Below are 10,215 nucleotides of genomic sequence, written 5' to 3'. Positions count from 1 at the left end.
AGTTATGGATTAGTAGATCATGTTTGTGGTTGAATAAGTTGGAAAACCTTGAGATTATGGACTGACTTTGCCTTGATATAAGTTGTGTTTGATGTATTGATGATGGTTGGGTGGTTTGTAGTGAATTGGTAAAGAATTGGAGTGGTATAAATATTGGTAATCGCGTAAACATAGCCGTCGTAATGTCCGATTTTCTTTGGACTGTTTTTGTGCATAGCATTAGGACCCGAGAACCCCCTGCTAGATTGTGACCACTTCCATGTTTAGATAGCTCATGTTACGAGCTTCGTTTTGATATGTAGTTCGTTCGATTCCGATTTACGGTTTAGGAGAAACGACCGTTTCAAGTAACGGCGTTTCGCGAACGAAACTTTTTTCCCTCGCCTTACTTTGAAATGTAGGTTAAAGACCAAAAAGGGTTAATTAATGCATGAAACATTTATGGTAAGTGTTTTAGGCAGTTGGTAAGTCACTCGCGAAGGAATCGCTTTAAAACTCGTAAAGGTTAAATTATTAAAAATGGTGGAGCCGAGGGTACCCGAGTGACTTAAGCGAATCAGTGAGCGCAAAACAAGCGTTAGAGTCTAAGTTAGTTAAAGTATAGATTCACAAGTGACTTTGGTTTAATTCCAACTTACTTGTTGTTTATAGGTTACCAGACTCGTCCCGAGCCATTCGTAACCCCCAGTCGCTCAGGCAAGTTTTCTACCCGATATACTGTTGTTGTGATGTAAATATATGTATATGCATTATCTTGTGATAGTGCATGATTGTTATTAGCAAATTTTGCGATATATTGGAGCATGCTGATATGGTATATATGCATGTCTGTTTCGTAATCTGGTTATCTATCTGTTGATTTCAATGCTTATAGTTGCATAATACCTATGCTAGAAATAAGCAAGTAGTTGCGTATACCCTTAGTATAGGGGATAAAAGGTGAAAATATTTTCTAAAACCGGGAGTCGAGGATCCCGAGTAGATTTTGTATATATATGGATATGGATATATATATATATATATATTTATATATATATACATATATATGGTAATAGTTTTCAAAACTATTAATCGAATAAGGTTTATTCGATAACTTGAAACTTTATTTTATTATTAAATATTATTTCGAATATTATTCGAAGGCGTATGACTCCTTTTATTATTTATTGAATATTATTTGAATATTCATTCGAGGGCTTATGACTCAGTTTATATTATTTAATGAATATTATTTGAATATTCATTTGAGGATGTATGACTCCTTTATTTTATTTAATGAATATTATTTATAATATTCATTCGAGGTATTATGACTCAGCGTATTTTATTTATTGAATATTATTTGAATATTCATTTGAGGATCTATGACTCCGATTATTTGCTGAGATATATTCTTTATTTTATTAAAGAATAAGGTGTAAACAATCAAACTTATTTTCGATTATTCAAATAAAGATAATACTTTCATATAAGTATATCTTTGGTTATTTAATACTCGTTTCAAGTATAAGTTTTAAAACTTCTACTTCAATTATTTTTATAAAAGATTATTCTTTATGGGAATATTATTTAATTAATAATATTCAGATATTTTCTAATATTCTGGGGACTGATTTACTTCATTAAATCAGCCTTACTCCAAACACTCTTTAAAGTGTTTTCGAGTCTTCAAAATGATTTTTAAAAGTCAGAGCGGATCCCAAAACTCATTTTTATATTTAAGATCTTCCTTTTTAAAGGGGATTTAAATACTCGCTCAAAACCTGGGGAATCCGGCTCTGTGGTGTATTTTATATTCGCAACGAGGTTGCAGATTTGGTAAATGATTTGATTACTTGCCCAATATTCGGGAAGTAAGTCCATTTGATTGAGTCGGCATAAGCGACAGGCCGGGGTACGGTCTATTATTGTGTAAGTGGCTGGGTGGCAGTCCATCAACGCGTGAGGGGCCGGGGTACGGTCGAGCGCGAGGTCCTAATGCGGCCAGGGTGATGACCGGTGAGGAATTCATCCATCTACAGTAGAAAAGGTTACTTATTGGTATCTTTGCCTGATCAGCGAGATATCGGGTTTATGCCAAAATTCTTTTCCTTTCCAAAATTCATTGGATGTTTCAAACTCTGTTCATACTTTGCATAACAGAGGTTCCAGGAAATGTTTAAAGGGATATATATATATGTGGATATATATATATCGGGACTAAATAAAGTATCTCATAACTTTTTCATTCAATAATATTTCAAAGATTGAATCTATTCAAGTCTTATCTTGTGGTCTCATCAGTGGGATGAACTTTTGAAATTGATTATAACTTGAACGGTGGTAGTTCAAGTAGTATTTGGGAATGATATAAGTGTAGTGAAGTATTTGGTAACTTCATCTTTTAAACTTATATCTAATTAATAATTGTCTTATGAATGACAAAGATTTTCAGAAAAACGTTGAGACAAGGTTAGATATATGAGATCACCTTGCAACGATATTTTTTTATATATACAGTTATACACTGGGACTTTGTGTATATTATGCATGGAAGAGGACTTCCAATATTTTGAAAAGTATATATGTATATATATATACTGAATATTTTGCGACTTCATCGCATTAAGTTATCAACTTGGTTCATTTCTTTTGACCAAGACTTTCATGAGTATTATGAGTAGGCTCATATACTATTAATCATTATACATATTATTTTGGTGGGCTTGCTGCTCACCCTTGCTTTATTTCTTCATCACACAACAACAGTTAGGAAAGATGGCCAGACTCCAGCAGACCCAGCGCAAGCGCGTGGGAAGCGTCCCGCGTCTTCCCGTTGATGTTGTAGCTGCTATAGCTGCAGAGGTAGATCTATTGTAGATCAGACCATCTACTTTTGAGAATCAATTATGTATAATTATAACTTGTGGCAGATAATGGCAATTAACTGTAAATTTATCAAGTAATCATTTCGGGTTGTAATAACTTTTAAATTGTGGATTCAAAGACTTGTACTTATTTAAATTTCATCTCTGAGACTATAACGGGTTGTGGTGTGTGTTAGCGTGGGGTCACAGCATAAGGTTATTTATTATTAATTAAGTGAAGTGATATTGTGGAAAGAAAAACCGTGACGACCCGGATCCCCGACCCCGGATCTGGGGGTGTTACATTCATGAGTCTTATTCTTCTTAGTCTTCAACTCCATCTCAATTGTCATCATCAGCTTATTATTGCCTATGACATATTATTTTGGTAGTTGAAAGTGTTTGCATCTTCTAATGTTGGGCAAATGTAGGCCACTCCTTTGCTTGGTTATAGGTAGGCTTTAGGGAAAGCACCTATTTTTTCATTTTTAAGCTCATGAAGCAAAAGGGTGTCCTCTGGACTCATCACCTTGACTTTGTTGAAGAATACATCCAATTCAGATACCCTTCTTGATTGCAGAAAAGATAGGGAAGCCTGCATGCATCTGTCAATACTAGAGTCATTTACATTCATAACAACTCTTTGTTCTCTGAAATTATGTCTGGTCACAAGCATCACTCTCAAGAAATTTATATTCTTATCCATAAACTTCTTGTATGTAAATTGATTGAAATTGAGGGAGAATCTCAGGGCTTCTAGAAATTCAGCAAACTCAATGTCAAGGAAAGGGCCTTCAGTTGCCATCTTGAGTCTTTCAAAACCAATAACATCTTCACTTTGACTTGATTAGCTTGATTTTAGCTTGGGCTTCATCATCTCCCTCTTAGGCTTGGTGGCAGGTGTTAAGGCGAAAACACGCGCTAATATTCACGCAAGTATACGCGTTCGCAAGTAATATAGAATACTTTCTAGTTCGTTCCCACAGAGACTCAGACTAATTATGTTCAATTAAACTCACTCACCAATGTATGATTACTTCTCAATGTTAAGACAATAACACTTAGATTTGATTAACTAATTATGAACTATAATTAACTACTAGAATTAAACACTTAATTAACACTTAGAATTAACAATATTAAAACACTCATGAGATTACAACTTCATTACTACTTCCTTCAGTAGTCATTGTTATTACCCTTAGCATGCAACAACGATGATATTAATCGAATAACACGAACTGATAAAAGCCAACTTTCATTGTACTAATACCATTCTACCAAACATCCACAATTAAGATAGAAGTTGAATAGGCATCAATTATGTTGAGTCCCTATATATCTACAGAAATTGACAACATAATGATTTAAGAACAAGTTATTCCTTTTGATTACACAGGGCGAATAAAACGGTTAGAGTTACCCACTAATCATGCAGACTCGTACATGAACCTATGCTAGCATGGCAAGTTCTAAATCTCGAGATCAACCGTCGCTTCACAAGAGATTAACACCCTATCTTATATGTTCGCGACGCACATAAGACGAATAGGCACAACCAATACTAGATATCATACAAGCATCACACACTAAGGTATTAAACAACTAACTAAAGAAGTACATAGTAAATCCGTTACGACCCCATGATCACGATTAGCCCATGTTAGCACTCATCGTCATCATGGGTTCATATGAAAACATGATAAATAAACATACAAAAATAATAACTAAACTAATTATATTAAACCAGAGTACGTCACAAGAGTAAATAGGTTCAAAGCAAAGAAAACTAGCATCCAATGTTACAACGAAATAAAGAATCACAAGAAAATATGCTTCCTCTTCGTAGCGATGTACTAAAACGGTCTTCTTCCTTATCTCCTTCGCTCCTTGATTAATACAACGATCCAACACACGTGAAACGTCTTTGAAATCTACTTATATAGGAGTCCCATAAAACCCAGATTACTCAGAAGTTGGAAGCCAAACAGAATTAGAAGTCTAAAATATTAAATCTGAAATTACGACCCTGCGCGGCCGCTCAGCATAGCTAAGCGGGCGCTCAGACCCCTTCTGGAAAAATGGTCTGTTTGCTCCGTTTCTTCACTGTAATCTGCTCCTCTCTTCCCACTTGCAATGCTAGACACATGCCAAGGCCTATTATTGATGAATTCTCCCCCGAAATGCAACTAATACCCTGAAATGCACAAACACTAGAAAAATGCATCAAATACACAAAATACTTGATTTCAAGACACCAATTTATGCTATTATAAGACGTTCTAAGTGGTATAAAATGCCAATTATCACACCCCTAAACTTAAATCGATGTTTTTCCTCAAGCGTCACAGACTCAAAAACAAACTAAAAACATGCATGAATGCAATTTATATGAAATGCAGCGATCCCCCTTACTACGACCAAACTAACCAACTCACGACATCTCAACAAATGCAATTAGGCGAATAAAGATCAATCGAATCATACAAAACTAACATACAGCTAGAAACGTGGTGTGTGCAGATGCTTAACAGATATGCTTCGCAACTAGATTAATTATCATGACTCAACTATCATCCAGGCAATCGCATGATTATACAAAGAATAAAAAATCTAGGTACAAAGTGACTTATAACACTTCCAGAATCCTGGAGCTTATTACGGAATCATGCTTTTTATTTATAACAACAAATGCTTATTTGACCGTGCAATGAGTGAGGTCCACAAAAGACTAATACAATGGTATCCATGTAGCGAGCGTTAGGTTAGCGGATCCCAGACTATAAAAGCCTTAGGTCACTAGGCACAAGTCCCCTAAGAACTTAATAACTCGAATACCAAAGAGCCCACTCGTGATCAATTATCCATTAACTCTTTATTATTTTTTTTTCTCTTTTTTTTCTATATATATTTTTTTTTCAAAAATTTCTGAGCAAGTGCGTTTCGCTCTATCCTGCTCAACCCTAGACTACTCGCATACACATACGAGCTGGCTACTAGCCATTTGACGCCTAGCCACAATTAGCAACGAATTCCATTTTTTACTCCATATTTTTTCTTTTCATGCCTTTTATCACTAAGAACCTATTATAAAATTTTAAGCATAATAAATAGATTAACCTCGAAAACCGTCGAACCATAACAACAATCTACTCCTTAAGCATTCTCTAAGACTTAGTGAAATTACAAGTGTTTCTAGCATGCATATCAACCTACACGATTCAACATTACTTTAATGCTATCACTACGCTCGCATCAACATCACAAATCAATCGGAAAATCAGCGCAAAAGGGATCATGGCAAATGCATGAGCTACATGACATGATAAACAAATAAAGCTATAAATAATAAAAAAAACTCTATATGGCAAAAATTATGCAATTATATGAACTAACTATCATGAATATGCACTATATGACACACACACAAAATATTCCTTAACTACCACCCCCAAACATAAAATCTTCACTGTCCCCAGTGAAGGTAGTAGAAAGGAACACAGGGTATACCTACTCGGAGAGATCATCATCATCATCACCCTCAGTGGGTGGTGTATCAGGAGGCGGATATGCAGAGTCCTCACCAAAAACTGGCCACTGGATGTCAGCTCCAAGGCCTCGAAAAGCGATCCCTAGCGCAAGGGTGAGCTCCTGAGCAAACCTGCTCTACGTCTCGTACATAGCATCCATCCTCCGTGACAGCCTCCTATACTGGGCATCAGCCATCCCAGCACCCTCTTGAGCTCTAGAAGAACCAGCCTCATCATGCCTTGGCCTCGCCATAGTAGCACCTCGTGCTGGACGCCCTCCTGGAAGACGATAACCCAGCCCATGCTCCTCGGGCTCACCACCGGTCCACTCCTGCATCGCATTCAGAGTCCCGGAATCAATAAGAGCGGCCGGCAACTGCAACTGCTCATGAGAGGGCCACTGAACTCCCACCGCTCGACAAAGCTTAGTAACTGTGGATGCATAAGGGATGTTCATGTGCTTAACTCCCCTCAAAAACTTCAGAATTCCTTGGTAGATGAACTCACCAAGGTCCACATAGTACTCCTCATTCAAAATTCCCCACAACAACTGTGCTCTCTCAACTATGACCTCATGTGCATCCGAAAAAGGAAGAATATTAGCACAAATAAACGCATTCCATGCACGGGCATACATGTTCATCGTGATCGCCGGAAAGTGACGATACTCATTAGTTCCAGTCTTGAAAGTCCATACTGTGCCCGGCCTACAGAGAGTAGCACAAATCAAACCCAAGTCAAAATCCTCAGTAGTCTTCTCGTTCCAGCTCTCCTCCGTGGGCTTTGTTAGGTCCCAATGTGTTTGTAGAAGGGGGGGTTGAATACAAACAGTACCGTATAATCGAATAAATGCGGAATAAAAAATGTGAAACAAAATTCAAGTTAAATAAAAATATTATTAAACTTGAAAGGTGTTACAACAACTGTATCGATTACAAGGAATTAATCTCAAATTAATTATCACAAATTTAGAATAAATTCGACATGAACTTTTTCTATTTTTGCAATAATTAGAATCAAATGCTAAACGCGATTTGAGATTAAGTTCTAGGGATTTTGATCCGCTAGATTGTTACACAAGAACAAGATAAAGATTTCTAGTGGATTGGATTTAACTTTACAATCTAGAAATTTAATCTTGAAGTATGCAGATGAAAAGATGAAATATTGCTTCTTGTTTTTCTTTTATGCTTTGTTCTTGACTTATGTGTTGTGGATTATGAAAATGTGTTCTGCTTCTGCTACTTTTTAAACAATCCACCGAATAGAAAATAGCTGGTATGACAATCCTTTTGAACTAGCAAGACTTTCGGTAGGACTATCCATTTCCAGTAGAACTTTCGGCAAGACTATTGTTAGAACTAGCAAGACAATCAGAATGAACTAGCAAGACAATCCTCCTCCCAGTGTAACTTTCGGTAGGACTATCTAAATGGCTTGGAAAGACTTTCGGTATGACAATCCAATTGTCATATCAGTTCAAATATTTGTCTTGCTGATTTAATCTTGAATATTAATTCAAAATCATTTGTGAAAAATGCATAATATTAATTCAGAATTAATTAACCAATTAATTCAATTAATCAATAAATTAATCTTTGTAGATATAATTTATTTTCTTAATTAAATTATATGACTTAATTAATTAATAGAGAATTAATACTAATCTTGAGCAGCAACCATTCTTCTGCAAATCTTCTGAAAATCACTGAAAATTATGAATCAATTCCACCACTTCAATGTTGACACTCGATGTACTGTCTGGTTCATGATTGACTAACTTCCGTGATGTTTCTTCATGTCTTGACTTTGACACTTTGATTTTCTTCAGATTAAATCCTTGTAATTATCTAATACCCTGACGAGATCTCTGTCACTTGATTAAATCCACACTCTTGATTTATATCACTGAGGCATGATCAATTTCTTCAACTTTTTCCAGTGAATTAATTCCTCAAGTCTGTAGATGAACCTTGTTTCTGAATCCTTTGACAGATATTACTTTACGAGATCTCTTTGACGGTAGATCCACTATTTACTTATTACATTCTTATTTGAGTTGAGTTAAATCCTTGAATATACAAATAGGCTATGACATATGACTTACAATCTCCCCCTATTTGTTTGTTAGACAATAACACACAAATACCTAGAGGATAACTCAACTAACAAATAAGAAAAAGATATAAAAAGAAATGCAAAGTAAATAGTAGAAAAGTTCTGGACTAGATTTAACATTTTCCAGATTCCAAGTAGATGTTCCTCTAGACTGATCATATCTTCAAGTAGTTCCATCTTTATTTGTACAACCACATTTCCTGTTGAGAAGCCCATATCTCTCTTGCTTCTCCCCCTATGAGAATCAACTGATTAAAGAAGATCACCTTCGTTTACCACCTCTCCCGTACAATAGGATCCGTAGTTAGAAACAACAATGGTGTGGTATAGTGTACATATGATCTTTTTCTTCCTCCCTGCTATTTCTCCCCCTTAGTTGAGGAATCCTCCAAACTATTACTTAAGCTTTTATCTCCCCCTTAAAGAAGGAATGTATGCCGTCGTCTGAAGGAGTTCTCATATTTCACTTGGTTGGAAAAGAAATAACAAGAAGTTTCTCTTTCTTCCTCACTGTGAGTGTGTGATTCTGTTTAGTGTACCTCACATGTGTTTCACTCTTCTCTCCACTCGTGTTTACACTCATTCTCACAAGTGTATCACTCTTCTCTCATAGCTCCATAATCCAGCTGTACCTGTAAGGAAAATCACCTTAGCCATCCTTAAGGAGGTCACAGGTGGTGCAATGGGAGTTCGCAAATTCCCATCCTTGTTAAACTCGTCAGATGAATCTGAGTCATAATCTACAAGTTTCTAGTTTCCCTTTTAGGGTTCCAGATTTGAATTCTGGGAAGGTAAACAATGATCCAACGAATTTAGCATAAAGATCAAAGTTCCCTTCTAATGTCTGTGAAGACATTTCCTTGTGACTCATCAGGTAATATCTGAATCATTGTTAACAAGTTGCCAATCTGCGCCTATGTCAGATCAACTATCCGCAGATGCATCCAGGGGATTTAAGCCTGGGGAGGTAGACACTGACCACTGACATATGGCTTTTGGATCAGTATCCTCTCCTAACACCTGTAAAGGCAATTGGTCCATTAACGAACCTTGAACAATCGAATCTGACCTTAAAATGGTCGAGACTCTTGTTTCCGTCAACTCATCCTTTGTGTGTGTAACATTTCCTTGTGCATTAAGAATTGTTTATATTTGAGGTGGTGACACTATATAGGATACCTTGGCCGACAGGCAAATTTCAATAGACGCACCCTGTTGAGAGAATGAATCTAGTAACTGTTTTTGTGCCTTTTCAACCATTACATCTTTTTGAGAAGATGTATGGGGGTTAGCAGTTGTCTCGGTTTAAATACTACTCATCTTTGTAGGAGACAGAGCTACTGGGTTGACTACAAAACCTTCCTTATGTGGTACACTAAGGCACTATCTCCCTCACGCTCATTCATACTACATTTAGTGGTAAGAGAGTGTTGGTTGGTTCTGTTTCTGTGTTTGTCTTTACAGTCTGGGATAGACGTTGTGGGTTTTCAACCTCATGACTGTCAATGAAAGAAAGCCATTGGAGACTGAACCTGTATCACAGAACATAGGGCAATATAGAGAGATAAAATGTACTTAAGATCTATAATGAATGAAAATTATACATTTAATCTTTTGAGAGAGATGATGTACAATAGTGATTTCAAAGGATTTTACATGAAATAAGAAATCACTAATGTAGAAAGAAGTTTGATTTACTCCTAAAACTCACTGCACATATT

Source organism: Apium graveolens, chromosome 11, assembly GCF_009905375.1.
Source record: "Apium graveolens cultivar Ventura chromosome 11, ASM990537v1, whole genome shotgun sequence".
NCBI lineage: Eukaryota > Viridiplantae > Streptophyta > Magnoliopsida > Apiales > Apiaceae > Apium > Apium graveolens.
Note: the sequence above shows the minus strand (reverse complement) of the source record.